The sequence below is a fragment of the Microtus pennsylvanicus genome, chromosome 1, assembly GCF_037038515.1.
Source record: "Microtus pennsylvanicus isolate mMicPen1 chromosome 1, mMicPen1.hap1, whole genome shotgun sequence".
NCBI lineage: Eukaryota > Metazoa > Chordata > Mammalia > Rodentia > Cricetidae > Microtus > Microtus pennsylvanicus.
In genome coordinates, this window is record NC_134579.1 from 94,090,905 (window position 1) to 94,110,094 (window position 19,190).

The following is a 19,190-nucleotide window of genomic DNA, read 5'->3' on the forward strand; positions in this document are numbered from 1 at the left end:
ACCTGTGGCTCAGCTTCCAGGCAAGGGTGTGGCTCGCCTTCCACACCAGTGACTGATTATAACCGCAGGCACTCAGGAGACGTGCCCTGTGACCAAGGCGACTCTGTGAGTTTGGTTTTGGTTTCTCCTCCTCCTCTTCCTCCTCCTCCCTCCGCTGTGCGTGCTGGCATACACACCCATATACACACTTACAGAAGTTAGAGGAGGATTTCAAATGTCTCCCCCATCATCCTCCACCTCAGTGCCTTGAGACAGGGTCTCTGTCCGAGCCGGAAGCTCACCATTTTGGATAGGCTGGCTAGCCAGGGAGGTCCTGGGATTCACCAGTCTCCACCCCCAATGGAGTTCCTAGCATATGTGGCCATCTCCTGCTTTTATTTCATCCCCAGCTTTGTAGGGGGCTTGGGTTTGAACTCAGATCCTCATACTTGCATGACAAGGACTCAGACCTACTGTCATCTTTCTAGCCCAAATTTGGATAAACTCTTTAACATCTAAACTTTTTTCATTTATGTATATGTGTGTATAAGCATATGTGTAGGGGTGACCACGGAAGCCAGAAGAGGGTGTTGGATCCCCTGGAGCTAGAGTTTCAGGCGGTCGTGATCTGCACAACATGAGTACTGGGAACCGCACTTGGGACCATTACAAGAGCAGTGTGTGGTCTTAATTGCTGAGCCATCTCTCCAGCCCCTGCTCCTTATCTCTTGAGATAGGAAACCTTTATTATCCATCTTTCTCTCTGTATCTCCCTGTCTCCGCCTCCCCCAATCCTCTCTCCTGGGATTAAGAAACCCCAGGCCAGCGCCTCTGTGTACTCAGTCTAATACTCAGAATATAACTTCCATCCTCATAATGGTTATGAAGGCTGCTGCAGTGCCGGCCATCAAATGAGCATCCAGGGGGGTCGAGGAGAGGCTTACACAACACCATTCTTTTTCTGGCTGCAACTCCCCTGTTTGTTTCCAGCAGGGAGGGGGATGGCAAGTCCAGCAGAAGGTCCAGGGCTCCCTACAGGTACCCAGGGAGGAGTGCTGGGGAGCTAGAAAGTCCATGGTGACAAGGGAGGTTTGGAGAACTGGAGGGGCGGGATCTTTTCCTACTAGTTGATGCTGGCCAAGGACCAGTAGCCCACACCTTTAGCGAGCAGTGAAGCCCACTGCAGAGCAGTCAGGATGAGGCAAGTCAGGCAGCCTCCAGCACAAGTGCTGAACATCGTCAACCAAAGCAAGAGGGTCCCACAGAATGTGTGGCCTAAAAGAAGCCCCCATGGATTTTTGTAGTTGGAAGAGTGGGTATTGGGGGCTCATCTTAAGTAGGAAAAGTGTATTAGATTTTTGTTTTGTTTTGTTTTATTGGCTGTGACAAATGCCACTTAAAGAAAGAAGGGTTTGTTTGGCCCGGTTTGGGCGCTGTCTTTCCTGGTGAAGAAGTCATGGCTGCAGGCACATGAGGCAGCTGGCATCCGCAGTCAGGAAGCAGAGAGAGGTGAATGCTGGTGTGGTCAGCTCGCTTTCCCTGTCGTTCTGTTCAGTCTGGAATCCCAGCCCAGGGAAGTGTGCTGCCAACATTCAGGGTGGGTCTTCCTACATCAGTTAATTCTCCTTGGAAACACCCTGATAGACAAGCCCAGTGCTGTGTCTCCTACTGGATTTGGAGTCTCATGAAGTTAACAGCGAAGACTAACTCCCACAAAGGGGATTCCTGCCATATGTCCCATATGCCATGGGACATACTCCCCATGGTGTCTTTGCCAGTGGACTGTGTGCCACTTGGGATTGGCTGCGTGGGAGGTCTCAGTGCCACCTTTGCTGCAAATACAGAAAGATGAGGTTAAGGGTGACCCCCAAGTGTCCTGTCTCTACATGGCCATTTTGCTGTCTGGCTTCATGGCACCAGGGATTGCCCTTGTACTGTTCCGGTATGTGTCCCAGCGTGTGCTCACATTGCGCTGATTTACTGTGCTTCCACCAGACTCCGTGGTGCACAGATTGAATGACCTTGGGCTCTGGGCCTTTGTAGTGTCTGTGAGAAGCTCTGCCTTTCCCTGTGCCAGCAAGTAAGCCATGTGTGGTACATAAAGAAAAGAGTTCCTGGGTGTTGGCAAGGACTATCTTTTTTTTAATTTAAATTTTTTTATTTTATTGTTTTTATTGAGCTATATATTTTTCTCCGCCCCCTCCCTTTTTCTGGACTACCTTTTTTAGCTATTGTCTTGGTCTTGAGACGCATGAAGGACAAAATATCAGAGTTTATCAAGTTGGGGGCATGACTTAGCAGCACACTGCTTGTCTAGAATCCCCCAGTGAGGGGCTGGGGTGTGGCTCAGTGGTAGAGCTCCTGCCTAGAATCCCCTAGTGAGGGGCTGGGGTGTGGCTCAGTGGTAGAGCACCTGCCTAGAATCCCCTAGTGAGGGGCTGGGGTGTGGCTCAGTGGTACAGTACCTGCCTAGCATGAGAACCTGAATATATAATCTCTCTCTCTCTCTCTCTCTCTCTCTCTCTCTCTCTCTCTCTCTCTCTCTCTCTCTCTTCCCTCTCTCTCTCCTTACCTATCTATATTTTAAAATGAAAAGTTACCAAGATTTATACAATAACATAAAGTTATTCAGCTTTATGCCATTCCATTATGACCTCACAGGCTTCCGTCCTCAACCCCTTACCCCACAAACCTCTATTTTCCATTCTCACAACTTTTGCTGTTTAAAGGATATTGTATAAATGGAATAATATAGAGTGTAACCCTCCAGACTGGCTTTCCCTGCATTCTGCAGAACTCCCCTGGGAACTGTCAAAGCTACAGTGTATGTCATGTCTTTTCTTTTTAGGGCTAAGTAGCATTCACGGGGTGATGCTACAGTTTTAATGGAGAGCATTTGGTCATTTTCAGTTTTTGTTTATTTTGGACAAAGTTCCTTTGAGCAGGCGTTCGTGTGTGTGTGTGTGTGTGTGTGTGTGTGTGTGTGTGCGTGCGCGCGCATGCGCGCGTATGTGGCGTCCCAGTGTGTTTAACTAGGCATAGCACTTTCAGGAGCGTTTCAACATCTGTTCCCCAGCAGGTGGCGCTGTTTGGGAAGATTGTGGGACCTGCGGGAGATGGGACGTAGCATGGACAAGACTTGAGGATTACAGGTCTCTGTTCCACTTCCCATCCCGTCTCTGCTTCCTGTTTGGCTAAGATGGAGGAGGTGAGGAGTCCCAGCCATCTGCTCCCACTTCCATGGAACTGCCTTGCTTTTGTTGGGTCATCTATTCCCCGGTAATAATACATAAGCTTATGCGCAGTTTTCCCACTAAACCTCAGTCCCTATCATGCCTTATTGCTCCCCAACCCCATGATGCTGCCACTGGCAATAGAAAACTCAATGTATGATGCCCATATAGTGGCCAGTTCTCTCCTTCCAGCTGTACTGATCTGTGCCCCCTGCCTGAGGTGTGTGATGGTTAACAGGTGACAGGATCTAGAATCGCCTAGGAGACACACCTCTGGGCATATCTGTGAGGGAGTTTCCAGATTAGATTAACTGAGGTGGGAAGACTCACCCTGAATGTGAGCAGCAGTGTTCCCTAGGCTGAGGTCCTGGACTTCATCAAAACAGAAAGCAACCTAGCTGAGCACCAGCATTCCTCCAGCTTCCTGTCTGTGGGTACAGTGTGACCAGCCACCTCACACGCCTGTCATCCTGCCTTCCCCGCCATGATGGACTGCGCCCTCAGACGGCGGCCAGCAATGTGAGCCAACAGAAGCCCTTGTCTCGAAGCTGCCTCTGTCGGGTGTTTTGTCACAAAAGTGAGAGAAGTAACTGTAGTGGACTTTTCTTTCCGGCCCACCGGTTCCCAACTAACCGACATGGAGACTCAATATAATTATAAATGCTCAGCCAAAAGCTCAGGCTTATTACTAGCTAATTCTTACAACTTAACCCATTTCTGTTAACCTACATTCTGCCACGTGGCATTACTTCTCTTTCATCCTGCACCTCCTGTTTTCTCTCCGTATCTTTGGTGACTTCCCTGACTCCTCACTTCTTCCCAGTGTCCTTAGCCTGCTTTCCCATCTAACCTTATCCTGTCCAGCTGTTGGCCAGTCAGCTTCTTTAGGGATCCAATCACAGCATAATTTACACAGTATTCGGAAGGATTATTCCTAGCTGATACAATGTTACAGGCACACACAATTGTGACCGTATCTTTGACACTAACAAGGTCTTGAACTCAAGCTGGTCGTGGTGCCTTACTTTCACTTCTGTTACATTGATGGAATACTCAGATAAAAAAGCAACTTAGCAGAGAACAGGGTTTATTTTGACTCAGGATTTCAGGTTACAGTCCAGGACAGCAGGTAAATCAAGGCAGGAACTTAAAACTTAAAACATCTAGCCACATTTCAGTTCCGAGTGGAGTGGAACGACTGCTTCGTGCATGCTTGCCTGTTCATGCCCCGCTCAGTTTCTCCTCTCTCATACAGCTCAGGACCTCCGTCTAGGGAATGGTGCCACCCACGTGATGAAGACAGCTGGGGCTGGAGAGATGGCTCAGTGCTTAAGAGCACACTCTGCTCTTGCAGAAGAGTTGAATTTGGTTCCCGGGACCCATGTCAGATAGCTGACAACTGCCTATGCCTCTAGTTTCAGGAAATCTGATGCCCTCTTCTGGCCTCCTTGGGTGCTGTACCATGTGCACAATCCACACACGTATACACATATCTAAAAATAAAAAATCTTTAGCAACAAAAAAAGACAGTTCCCCACAAACAAGTGCATAGGCCAACCTGATCTAGATAATTCCTCCATGAGACTGTCTTCCCAGGTGACTCTATGTTGTGTTAACAGCCAAAACCAACTGTCACCGGTGGTGAAATTGGCGACTTTCATATCCATTATGCTGGAGTGGAAAACTCACATGACCAGATCCTGTGGGGCCTTATGGTTACAGGGCAGGTGTTTGTTCTTGGCCCCGCCCAGAGGGGTGGAGCCTTAAGAGCTGATATATAGCTAATGGCAAAAATGCACAAAACCCGAGAGAAGGTGGCGGTGGTGGCAGTTGGATGAGCATGTGTGAGTGAGTAGAGCTTCCAGAACTTGCTCAGGAAGTACTTGGTGTCCCCAGAGGTCCAATGAAGGCAGGGTTGGCAGGGTGAGGTTGTAAGGCCGAGTCTAAGTCAAGCATTCATATCTGCCTGGCAGGGAGTTGATTTTATTTTATTTTATTTTTTTTCCGAGACAGGGTTTCTCTGTGGTTTTGGAGCCTGTCCTGGAACTAGCTCTTGTACACCAGGCTGGTCTCAAACTCACAGAGATCCGCCTGCCTCTGCCTCCTGAGTGCTGGGATTAAAGGTGTGCGCCACCACCGCCCGGCTAGGGAGTTGATTTTATTTTTTTATTTTTTTTTTATTCTTTTTTTTTCTTTTTATTTATTTATTTATTTATTAAATATTTCTGTCTCTTCCCCGCCGCCGCCTCCCATTTCCCTCCCCCTCCCCCAATTAAGTCTCCCCCCAGCCCGAAAAGCAATCAGGGTTCCCTGTCCTGTGGGAAGTGGGAGTTGATTTTAAATGGAACTGATTAGCTTCAGTCATGGGCTTTTTAGATATATAGGTTTCTTTTTTTTTAAATTTTTTTTCCATCTAGAGGTTAGATCAACTAATCATAAAGAATGGCTCTTGTCATTGAATGACACAGTGGTAGAGCACCTGCCTAGAATCCCCCAGTGAGGGGCTGGGGTGTGGCTCAGTGGTAGAACACCTGCCTAGAATCCCCCAGTGAGGGGTTGGGGTGTGGATCAGTGGTAGAGCACCTGCCTAGAATCCCCCAGTGAGGGGCTGGGGTGTGGATCAGTGGTAGAACACCTGCCTAGAATCACCAGTGAGGGGCTGGGGTGTGGCTCAGTGGTAGAACACCTGCCTAGAATCACCAGTGAGGGGCTGGGGTGTGGATCAGTGGTAGAACACCTGCCTAGAATCACCAGTGAGGGGCTGGGGTGTGGATCAGTGGTAGAACACCTGCCTAGAATCACCAGTGAGGGGCTGGGGTGTGGCTCAGTGGTAGAGCACCTGCCTAGCATGTGTGGAGCCCTACTTTAATCTCCAGTGCTGAGACAACAATGACATCAAAATAGAAAGGGATTCTCCTAGCGTCCTGGTTATGTCTGAATCTCCGCATGGACTGTCTTCTTAATGCTGACCCTGTCCTTAGGTCCGTCCTTTAGTCATATTTTAGAGAGGAAGCCTTGAGGTAAACAGTTTGCCCCAGTGCTCAATAACTGTGGAACTCAAGCTTTGAATTCCTCTCTTCAGGCCCCCAAACATCATTGGCCTTAGAAGCAGAATCCCTCAGGCAGGGGAGATGTCAGTGGGGAAAGTACTTACTGTAAAAGTGTAACAACTGGGGTTCGGATCCCCAGAATCCATATAACAGCCCGCTGGGTTTGGTGGGTCTGTCTGTTACCCAGCCTAACAAGGTGAAGAAGGTGAAGTTGGGGATCCCCAGAGCAAGCAGTCCAGGGAGACAAGCCGTATGAGTGAGCTCTGGGTTTGAGTGAGACTCCCTGCCTCATAGGACAGGGTGGAAGGAGATGGATGGAGGACGATTCTGGACATCAACCCTGGGCCTCCTTACGCACGGACACCCGTGTGCAGTCAGTTCCCTGTCAACCTGACGCAAGCTGGAGTCATCAGAGGGAAGGGGGCCTCCACTGAGGAAATACCTCCAGAAGGTCAGGCTCTAGGCAAGCCTGCAGAGCATTTTCTTTTTTCTTTTCTTCCTTCCTTCCTTCCTCCCTCCCTCCCTCCCTCCCTCCCTCCCTCCCTCCCTCTTTCTTTCTTTCTTTCTTTCTTTCTTTCTTTCTTTCTTTCTTTCTTTCTTTCTTTCTTTCTTTCTTTCTTTCTTTTTTGGATTTTCAAGACAGGGTTTCTCCGTAGCGTTTTTTGGTTCCTGTCCTGGAACTAGCTCTTGTAGACCAGGCTGGCCTCGAACTCACAGAGATCTGCCTGCCTCTGCCTCCCGAGTGCTGGGATTAAAGGCGTGCGCCACCACCGCCCAACTTGCAGAGCATTTTCTTAATTGGTGATTGATGGGGGTGGGCCTGGTCCATTGTGGGTGGTGCCACCCCTGGGCTGGTGTTTCCTGCATGCTATAAGAAAGCAGGCCGAGCAAGCTGTGAGGAGCAAGCCAGTGAGCAGTACTCCTCCGTGGCTTCAGCATCGACTCCTTTCTAACTAGTCTGAGCCTTTGCCTTGGCTTCCCTCATTGGACTGTGACTCTGGATATGTAAGCCAGACAAACTCTTTGCCCTCTGTGCTTTTGGTCATGGGTTTTCTTCACAGCAATATTAACCCCAAGAGAACCTGTGCACATGAGCACCTACACATGTGTGCCCCACACATGTCCAACAACAAAACAACCCATACAAACACACAAACATGCATTCCCCCTCGACCTGAAAACCAGAAGACAGAAAAAAAAAGGCTGAACCTCGTAAGTGGAGGAGTTGGGTCATAGTTACAAAGGTGTTGTTACCATACCTGGAACACTCCACACTCTTTTGGGAGATATGGGTCCTTTCGGAGGCCATGAGCTTTGATATCCCACAGGTAGAGCATTCATGAAGTTCACCCATCATAACTTGGCACCTTTCACAAGATTCTGGGGTTCACTGTAGCATACCTGGAAATGGAAGTCCCCACTCTAATTGGGCTTTTGCCACCTAGTGTTGGATCTGAGTTCCAGGTTTGGAGATGGTAAGGTGCATGGGGATTCAATCGAGTTGGGCCGATTTGTCTCTTCATCCCCTGTCTGGAAGGGGTTGTCCCCTCTCTGGAGCCACCATTCTGAAACCAGCAGCCTTGATGTATACACGCTTGACTTCTTCAAGTGCGGTGTCTCAGCTCCTCTGGGGTTCCAGCCATGGCAGAGAGGCGTGCTGGCCCACTCTGCAGCCAGGATAAGTTCAGTCTTGCCCTGACTTGGAAGGCTTAACCAGGACATTACAGGATCTTCAGCCCTTGCAGGGGTGTGGTGAGGGTCAAATTAGCTATGCGTGAGAAAGTGCTGAGGAGGAATTAGATGGTGTGTAAACTCGGTACGTTTTCTTTCTCTCTCTCCCTCTGTGCATCTGTGTTTGTGCATACCAGTCCATGTATCTGTGGGCAAGGAGACCAGAGGGCAACCTTGAGTGTCCTTGTTTCGGCACCACCCACCCCTTTTTGAGGCAGGGTCTCTCATTGGCAGGGAGCTGACAAGGACCTCAAGTCAGCTGGTTACTGAGCACCAGGGATCCTCCTGAGCCCACCTCCCCAGCTCTGGCGACACAAGTGTGTACCACCGTGTCTGTCCTTTTCACATGGGTCCTGGAGATGAAGATCGTGTCCTCATGCCTATAAGCCAAGCACTTTATTGACTGAGACATCTTCCCAGTCCAGGAAACACGGAGTTTTGTGATTACAGGGGTGGCAAAGCAAGCCGGAGAGGGAGGCTGCCGGGAAGGTGCGTCATTTTTGTATCTGGAATGGAAACCAGAGCCAAATGCTTGTCTCTTCCTGGCTCCGCTGTCTTTGCAGGAACTGGCTGGCTGAGGGTGTGGCTTCATTCTGACATTTTGGCTCTGGGCTGTTGTTTGCACAGAAGACATCTGCCAGCTAGATGAAATCGAAGCTTTGCTCAGGTCCCAGGAAGGTGATCATTTGTATTATGTGGGAGTAGCTATTCGTGAGAGTGAGAATTTGTCTTCTTAAGATTTTGGCACAGCGTGTTACCGGCAGTCAGTAGAGCACCAAGATCAGGCTGAGAGAGCATCGCCGGGGACCATGGGAACGCCTGACTGTTCCAGTTTCACCCATTCTTAGGTACAAACTCAACACCTCAATATTTCCATTATATTTTTAAAAGGTCCCGGGGATGGAGTGACGGCTCAGTGGTTTAGAGCACTTGTTGCTCATGCAGAGGACCCAAGTTCGATTCTCAGCACCCAAACCTTTTCTAATTCTGGTTCCAGGGGATCCAACACCCTCTTTGGACCTCCGCAGGCACTCAAGATGGTATACAGACACACGTGCAGGCAACACACACACACACACACACACACACACACACACACACACAAAATTTTTACTGAGTTGTCTGGCCAGTAAGAACTAGGTAGAGGTGACCCGGATCAGTAGTTAAGCAGTGGTCAGAAAGATGGGCAGGACATACCCCGTGGTATCGTGCCAACTGTATGTCTGTCAGTAATTGCTCTCATAATTCCAAAGAACAAGTCAGCCAGCACTCATGGCCACTGCCACAAGCCTTGCCCCATGGTTGGGGTGATATTCTATAGTTCCACTGTTCTTGGAGGGCCTGCTTCCAGGCCCCACCCCTTTACTGTAAACATTATAGTATGACGTAATCAGGGTTCAAAAACCCTTTCTTAAAGACTGGGACTATAGCTGGATTGGTAGAGTTCTTACCTTGCTTGTGCAAGAGGCTCTGGGCTTGGATCCCAGCCTTGCATTATGCAGGCATGGTGGTGCATGTTAAGGTACAGCAAGAGATCTGTGCAATAGCAGCCTGCCACACTGTCTGCAGACCCCCTTGGACTCCAAAGGAGTCTTCCCTTCCTTCCTTCCTTCCTTCCTTCCTTCCTTCCTTCCTTCCTTCCTTCCTTCCCAGCTGAGCAGGGATGAGGTCAGCCCGTGTGGAATCTTGTATTGAGGAGGCTCATTCCCATAGCTGTGGGGAGATTGGCTCGGAATCAGGGAGACCAGGGAGGGGGACTCCACATGAGAAACGGTGGATGGCCGTGGTGGTGATGCCATGGATGGATGCAGTCAGCCTCCACCAGGGCTTTGTAGGCTTAGCCTGCAGCACGGCTGGTCGGTAGATGTAACACAAGCGTAACCCAGACAGGAGCTGCTGGAAGGAGGCCAAGGCTGTCCCTGGAGCTGGAGTGACAGGTGGATGGGAGCCACCTGGTGTGGGTGGCTGCTGGGAACTGAACCCAGATCTTCCTGAGAGCAATATGCTGTCTTAACCACAGAGCCATCTCTCCAGGCCCTCTGGATGACTGGACGAGTTTCCTTAGGATGCATCTAGGAACATGGATGAGGTGTTGTTTACAGGAACATGATGGGAGTCTCTCCCTCCCTTCTCCAGCAGCCATCAACACCTATACATCCTCAGGGAGGGCAGATTCCCACGAGCCCCTCCTTCTGTCAGCTATAGCCCCCTTTTCTTCAGGTGGAATGTGGATGGGACCAGTCTTGTGCAGCTGGTCATAACCGTTGGAGTCTGTGGGACACACACACACACACACACACACACACACACACACACACACACACACAGAGAGAGAGAGAGAGAGAGAGAGAGAGAGAGAGAGAGAGAGGAAGAGCGAGCTCATGGGAAAAGTACATCTGTCCCACTGTCCCACAGTGCCCGGGGCTTCAACTGGGAAGATTTGGAGCCTCCATTGTAAGAGGGAACCTAACTGAAGCCATTTTCAGTCTGGGCAAGGTCTCCATTTTGTATTAAGGTCAAGTAAAGGTTAAGTTCCCAAGACCCTCCCCACTCCGGGTAACTGACATCGGCATCCAGTCCTCTAAGGACAGACATATGATACTATGCTCCGCGAGGACAGATATGTGGTATCCCGTTTTGGAAGAACAAATATAGCATGTCCTGTCTGTCATGACTAGAATGGCACCTTAGATATCAGTCTAATTGCATGGGGCATGGGGCAGCCAATAGGAACAAGCCAAACCACTCAGTACAAACGCCCTAAGCCCTGATTGGTCCCCGGCATCTGTATAAGCAAGGATGATTGTGATTTCCCTTAAAAACCCACGAAGTCTGGGACACAGTCAGCTCCTGAGTCTGTACTGTTGTTCTTGGCCATTCAGTTTGTGCTGCCCAATCCATTTAAATCTTGCTTCGTGTGAACTCCTGTGTCTGCTTGGGTTGTTTCAGAGCCTCGGGCCCCACGACACCATGATGTCTGGAGCTGGAGCTATTGGCAGGCCTGTAGACTCACGTGTCTCGTGGATGGTGATGGTCAGTGGGGCTGAAGCTGGCTGGTACCCTGGAGAGAGTCACAAACAACCACTGGGCTTTCACATAGCCTGGCAACTGGGACCTAGAAACAAGGAACACACCAGTGACACTTTCTGTCTTTGCTCTCGTCCTTGGAAGTCACTCAGTGCCACTACTGCCTTGCTGTGCCGGGATCACAACACATGGGTCATTTTCAAGGAGAGGTTTCTCATTGCTACACAGGAGAGATATCAAGGTTTCAAGTTGAGAAGAGCTAATGGGGGAAGGAGGGGGGTAGCATAGAAAGTGTCTAGAGAATTGCCACTCCCCGGGGAGCTGGAAACAACACCCAGCCCTTCCTCCTAACTTCCCAATGACACACCAGGATATAGTTCACCCAAGTTTTCCCTGGGGAACTGACAAGTCTTGCTCGCAGAGCACGGGTGAGGGGTTATTGGCAGGCACATAGGGGACCACAGTGCAGCCTCATCAGGAAGTCTCCACCCAGCATGCATGATGGCTTCCTGATCTCCGCACAGATGGAATCCCATAGCCTCCACCAGACTCTAGCACCCCCCCCCCCAAGACCTCGAGGCTACTTGTGCAATTGGGGTAGAATTGCATACAAATATCTGGAGGGACATCTGGCTGGAGACTCAGGTGATGGACCCATGGTCCTCCCCGTGAGAGAATGTCAGCATTTGAAAGCAGGGTGCTGATGACCTCTTGCAAGCAGAAACCTCTAATCCAATGGCGATGGCTATCTTGTTCAGGGGACCATGTTCTGCCAGTGAAGAGATTGCCAAACCTGAGGGCAGACACTACGGTTGTCCTTTGCCTTGTGAACGCGCGCGCGCGCGCACACACACACACACACACACACACACACACACTCTTACTCGTCCCAGATAGGGAACCTGCAGCAAACCAAAGTAATGAATACAAAGCCCAACTTGGGGAACCAGAGAGTTTACTGGGTTACTAACAGGGTTACATAGAGGACCAGGAATGGCTCAAACCCAGTGACATCACAGGGTAACAATCACAACCCGAGCTCTTGTCATGCCTTGCAGGCAGCTGGACTGGCTGAGCATCTCTTCTTCCCAGCATGGCTGGTCCCAGACTCCTCTTAGCAGCTTGGTTCTTCACAGGGGCCCCCGTGAATCTCAGGAGTTCCGGCTTTCCCAGACATGTGACATTTGTTCTCATTTGGAGTCTTAGAAGCCTCCCCTTCTTCTCCCTGGAGGGGACGTTTGAGCTCTGTGGAGATTGCTCGGTGACATGCACAATGACGTAGGTACCGTGGTTTTTATGTGGAAATGTCTGCCAGGTATGTCGGGCAAGTCCAACAACCCAGAAGGCCTACGTTTCTAGAGAGAATGAACTGTGTTGCCGTGTTTTCTGGCTTGGGCTCAGAGTCATCTGAGGTGGTGGTTGTGTATGCGCTGGCCTGGAACTTGCCCCTGAGGGGTGGGTACAGCATGTGATTGCATTTGGTACTCAGAGAGATCCCATGGTTTCATGCAGGTACACACAGCACACTTGACCACAATCTTAATTTTGGTTGTTTTCCACACCGGCAGCCAGCCCACCGCACCACTTTAATGTCTAGGTATTTTTCCATATGGAAAAAATCTCCTTTTCCCTTCCCTAACTACCTCACAGGGACATAAAAATGCCTGCATAAATACCCCTTTATACATCAGACGGAGAATAAGGAGAGGCATTACCAAAATAGAAGATACTCTCCGCACTGGAGGATTGTAAAATCCACGATCAGGGAACTGGGAATTGAAGCGTTAGCGGCAGTCGCATCAGCAACTGTCTTAGAAAGAAGCCCACACACGGAAGGGAAGGGATAATTAGAGACTGGAGGCTGTTAGGGAAAGAGAGGAAAAGCCACACTGAGGGGAAGGCAAAAGAAAACTGATGGGCAGAGGGAGCAGGAAGTGGGTCCGGAGAGAGATTGGTGCCCATCCTCTGTTATGCCCGCAGCATTCGAAGTGGGGGCAACACGAAAAGGGGGTTTTGAAAAGGAAGGGCATTATGACAGTTACGACCCAGAATCATTTGAGAAGAGCATCTCAGTGAGGAATTGTCTAGATCAGGTTGGGCTAAGGGCACGTCGTCTGTGGGGATTGTCTTCGTTGTTAATGGGTGTGGGAAGAACTGGCTCACTGTGGGCAACACCATTCCCTAGACAAAACGTCCTGAACTCTCTGAGGCGAGAAAGTGAGCTGAGAGCAAGCAGCACACAAGAATGCACAAGTTTATTCTCCTTGCTCTTGGCTGTGCATGGATGCCTTCGCTTCCCTGTGGTAACGGACAGTAGCCTGGAATTGTGAGCTGAATAAATGCCTTTCTTTCCTGTGTTGCGTTTAGTCAGGATGGCTTTAAGTTGTTTTGTTTTTTTAAGATTTATTTTAAAGTGTGTGAATGTGTGTGTGTGTGAGAGAGAGAGAGAGAAAGAGAGAGAGAGAGAGAGGGAGGGAAGGAGGGAGGGAGGGAGGGAGAGAGAGAGAGAGAGAGAGAGAGAGAGAGAGAGAGAGAGAGAGAGAGAACCTCATGGTGTGCCAGATGTGTGCAGTGCCTGTAGAGGCCTGAAGAGGGCGCTGGATCTCCTGGAGCTGGAGTTCCACATGGTTGGGAACTGCTGGGAACTGAACTCGAGTCCTCTGCAGGGGCAGCGTGCATTCTTCACCAGGGAGCTCTCTCCACAGTCCCTGCTCAGGGTGTTGTTATCACAGCAACTGAAGTGAAACTAGAATCGAGACCGTGTTCAAAAAGAATGATTTCTTTTTTATTTTAATATTTATGCCAGTTTTAGTGAGGTATCCTTTACACCTAGTGAAATTCACTCTTTTAGGGGTGTATTTCTAGGAAATTTGTTATTTATTTTCTGAGGGATCTCTAGAGTTTTACTATGTATGCCAGGCTGGCATCAAACTTGTAATCCTCCTGCCTCAACACCAGGTGCTGGAATTACAGTCATCATACCTGCCCACTACTATGACTTTGTTTACAGATGTGTGACCTGCTTCCTACGACTAGGTCCTATGTCCTTTGAAGTTTCTATCACTTTCCAAAACGGCACTGCCCCCTGGGGACCAAACATTCAACACACTCTCTATTCAGTTCACAAGGGTATGAAAGGGTCACCATCTAGAGAGTGTCCCTCTCTTTTCTCCTTTTTCCTCACCTCTCCCACTTCCCTTCCTCCACTTCCCCATTTCTTGCTTGCTCTATTTTCTTTCCTCTTTATTTATTTTTTTACCTCTACTTTTTTCTTTTTTTCCTTCCTTTCCTTTTCCCAGTCCCTTCACTTCTTTCTCTCCCTCCCCTACTCTTCTCTTTCCTTCCTCTCTCTTTCTTTCCTCTTCTCTCTCCTCCTCCCCTCTCCCTTCCCTCCTCTCAGTAGAACCCAGAAAGCGTAACATACAGTAGGACAATTTTCCCCAGAGAAAAGTCACACTTAAAAAATTATGGGTTTCATGATGACATTTTCACACATAAATCATTGTAATGTCCTCATACTTCAGCTCCGCTGCCTTCTCTTCTCCTCCTCCAGCGCGTCCCCGTCCTACCTGAAACAGTTTCCTTCCTGCTTCTAGATCGTATTCATATCCTCAGTTTGCACATGCCGACCATCTATAGGCATGCACACACACAACATCTGTATCTGCATCATTCCTAACACATTTGTAAGAAATCACGAAAGTCTTCGTGTCCTCTCTGTTCTGTGATAAGACACCCCAACAAAGCAACTTAATGGAGAGAGGGTTTATTTGGCTCCCAGTTCTAAGTTACAGTCTATAACCATGGTGACATCGAGGTGGAGGGAATCTGAAGTGGCTAGCCACAAGGCATCCACAGGCAGGCTTAGAGGAAGTGAGAGCATGCTGCTGTTGGCGCTCAGCCCCCGTTCTCCCTTTCATGCAATCCAGGGCCAGCCTGTGAAATGGTGCTACCACATCCAGAGAGGTGAGTGACTTTCCCACCTCAGCAACCCAATTAACCCCCGACTTCAGGGGGCTGGAGAGATCGCACAGCAGCTAAGAGCATGGGCAGCCCTAACGGAGGCCCTGAGTTCAATTCCCAGCAACCCATCCACAGTGTGTTCTGGTGCCCTCTTCTGGCCTGCAGGTATACATGCAGATAGAGCATCGTACATAAAACAAATACGTCTTTAAAAAGTATTTTAAAAAAGACACCTCCTCCAGACATGCCTACATCTCAAGATAATCTAGACAACACCTTATCGAGACTCCCTAAGTAATTCCACATTGTATCAAGTTGACAATATTATTTGCTTTTCAATTGTTGCGGCAAAACACCACAACCAAGGCAATTTCCAGAAGAAGGAATTTATTTGGGCTTATAGTTCCAGAAGAGTTCAGGATGGCAGAATGAAGCCATGGCAACGGGAGCAGGAAGCTGAGGGCTCACGTGTTGAATTACAAGCACCAAGTAAAGAAAGTGCATGAGACATGGTATAAGTCTTTTAGCTCTTAGAGCCCATCCCCACTGACACACTTCCTCTAGGAAGACCACGCCTCCTCAGCCTTCCAAACAGCATCACCAACGGGGGATACACCAAGCATTTGAATGCCTGAGACTTTGGGGACATCATTCAAACCACCACACTGCCAATCAAATCTTTCTTCCCTCCATTCCCTCCCTTTGTGCCACCCTTGCCCCTCCCCTTGGACTGCTCTCTCCCCTTAAGGTCCTCCTTCGGCTTAGATGCATATGGATATATTCAAATCTGGATTCTGCATATGTAAAACTCAACTCCTTGGCTCTACAGAGTGGAAGGAAAGATCAGGTGGCCTGGGTTATGTTCTGGAATTAGACACTGTGATGATTGCATAGCATTGTAGACCTTATTATTTTTATTAGATGCTATATAAATTTCAGCTGATTAAAAGGGGGATGGGAACCAAGGAGATGGTTCAGTGGGTAAGAGGCTTGCTGTCTAGGTATGAGGACCTGAGCTTGGATCTCCAGCACCCACACGAGAAGCTGGTTATATAGGTGCGGACCTGTAACCCTAGCACTGGAGAGACAAGGGACAGGAGGATCATGGGGCTCACTTGTAGCCAGCCTAGCCTAAACGGTGAGCTCCAGGTTCCTTGAGAGACCCTGACTCCAACCATGAGCAGGAGAGGGATTGGAGATGAGACCAATGGTCTTCACATATACCTGCAGGGGTGGTGCACCCACCTACACACCTCCACACATGCATAAAACCACACACCCTCTCACACACACAAAGAAAGAAAAAAGGAACTAATTATTTTTAAAAAAATGTATTAACTTGCGACTTTGCTGCATGACCCGGGGGCTGGGTGGAGAGAATGAAGAACCTCAATTCTTCCTTTGTAATTGGAGTTAAGCTCAGGTTCCTGGCTGCAGCTAACTGTCTGTATGTGATTAATCTAGAAAATGTCATGGTCAAGAGGACAAGCTGTGGATCCGAGTGGCACAGGTCCGAGGCTCGGCTTTGCCACTGAGAGGTTGTGTGACCTTGGCGAGAGTTTTAATTTAAAAAAAAATTATTCATTTATTATCAGCAGCCCAAGAGGAAACGTGTGACGATTATCCAATATTCTGTTTGACCTTTCATGTCTTGGGACTCGACTGGGGTGGGGGGATGAGGCAATGTCAGATCCGGTGGACAAACAGCCAAGAAGAAAAAGGCCATTATGAGTTCGGCTATTCCAAAATGTTTCTGAACGTTAGAAAAATTAATCATCAATTGAAAAGAGCTTCTGGGAGTCACGAATCCTTAAATTCTTTGCTCTTCAGTTTCTTTACTGGTGATTAGGGAATAATAAGGAAGGCAATGAAATAAAGGACATTTCATACTCAGCTCAGTGGCTGCAAGCTTTGCAATTGTTGAAATTATTATTATTGTTATTATTATTAATTCACCCAGCAGTTCAATGTGAATTCTGGGATAGTTATAAATTTCCCTGCTTCAAAGCAGCCAGCAGGCCTGGCATTTCTTTTTGTGGTTTCTGTCTTTATGGTGTATGTGTGTGTGTGTGTGTATCCATGTGTGCATGGAAGCCAGAGGAAGACATTGGGTTACCTGCTCCACCAATCCCTACCATATTCCCTTGAGACAGGGTCTCTCACTGAACCTGGAGCTAGGCTTGTGACTAACAAGCTCCATGGTCCTCCTGTCTCCATCCCAGTAGCACACTCAGCTTTCTACATGGGTGCTGAGGATTTGAACTCAGGTCCACATGCTTCCACAGAAAGTACACTTTCTAATCCACAGAGCCATCTTCCTAGCTCATTTCCCTCGTTCTGAGACAGCTTCTTACTATGAAACCCAGGCTGGCCTTGAACTCATGACTTTTCTGTCTGTCTCTCAAACACTGGGATTATGATGTGAGCCACCATGTTCGGCTTCCACCAAGCACTGAGTGGAGGGCCCCTATTTAGTGTATGCTTAAGGAATAATTGATTAATTAATACCAATATTTAAAATCTAAGGTGTGTTTGGAGCTAAAGATTGAGTCATAGCTTTTCTGATCTTAAGTTCTCATGTTTTTCAAAGTCTCCCTGTATTGTTTAATAGAGTAAACTCAGGAGAGTCTGGAATGACGTTGGATGAATGAACAGATACTTTCCAGAAACTTTCATGGGCTCTAAATATTTTACTGACTTTGGGTGTGGCTCAGTGGTAGAGCACCTGTCTAGAATCCCCCAGTGAGGGGCTGGGGTTTGTCTCAGTGGTAGAGACCCTGCCTAGAATCCCCAGTGAGGGGCTGGGGTGTGGCTCAGTGGTAGAGCACCTGCCTAGAATCCCCCAGTGAGGAGCTGGGGTGTGGCTCAGTGGTAGAGCACCTGCCTAGAATCCCCAGTGAGGGGTTGGGGTGTGGCTCAGGGGTAGAGCACCTGCCTAGAATCCCCCAGTGAGGGGTTGGGGTGTGGCTCAGGGGTAGAGCACCTGCCTAGAATCCACCAGTGAGGGGATTAATTTCCTTCCCTGACTTTCCTCAATGACGATCTGTGATTTGGAAGTGTAAGGCAAGCATATAATTTCCTCCCTTAGGCTGTTTTTGGTTATGACAGTTGTCACAGCAACAGAATGAAACTAGAACACACAGTAAATTGAAACACGTGTTCTGTGTGATTCAGAAAATTATCATGACAATCATGTTTTCAGCTTTGAATGAATACATTTATTAAGTAATTTATTAAGCAAGCAAAAGTAAAAGAATAAAGAACAAGGAGCAGACAGATAAAGCAGCTGACAGACTACAAAACATCAAATCAGGCGCCTACAATGTCCCATAGAGAGACTAGAGTAGCCTAACTGATAGCAACAAAAGGCAATAGGATCAAATGGAGGCTTGACAACATCCAGCAGAAATTGCCTGGGGAAGCCCATTAGAGGAATCTTCTGGAGTTCCTGAATGAGAGTCCCTAGTGGAGCAGAGAAGAGTGTCCCCTTGGGTGAGGCTTCCAAGTATAAGACCAGATAAGAAAGGAAGGTAACATGATAACAGAATTGGTACTTATGATCAACTGGCAGAAATGGCTGGGGAAGCCTTGAAACAATCAGCGTGAGTTCCTGATGGAGAATTCTGGGCAGAGCAGAGCATTTTTAGGATGGACAAACTTCTGCCCTCTCTTTTCCACTGCAGGCATTTTTATATTATGGGATCAACAGGAACCTCTATTGGAAATCGTTTACCTTCTGGGACACAGGACCTTGAAGGACACTAGATCATACTGGTCTCCTGGCTCCCAGGCTTAGGCAGCACATTATAATTTATCAGTACAACCCAGATGTGTAGCTTTTCCCTTGGAATTGAGGGGGGCACCTAAAACCTCTAGAAGTAGACACAACTTACAAGTCTTAGGAAGTTCCTAAAACTTATAAGACCCGAAGTTCCCTTTCCTAAACTTATATAAGCAGCACCAATAGTTTGGGAAAGGAGACTCTCCAACTGACTGAATTGTCTGCCGCTGTACAGAAAGCCCCAGAGATGCAACTTTCAGGAGATGTCTTCTATGCTGTTGTGAGCTTTGTAGTAATATAGCTGTCTTTGAGTCTTTCATGCTCAAAGACATGTATGTATGTATGTAGCCCCAGGAAACTCACTGGCTCACTAAGGTAGACTTGGGTGGAATCATTTCTTTAGTGTATTGTTCTTTATCCAGGGTG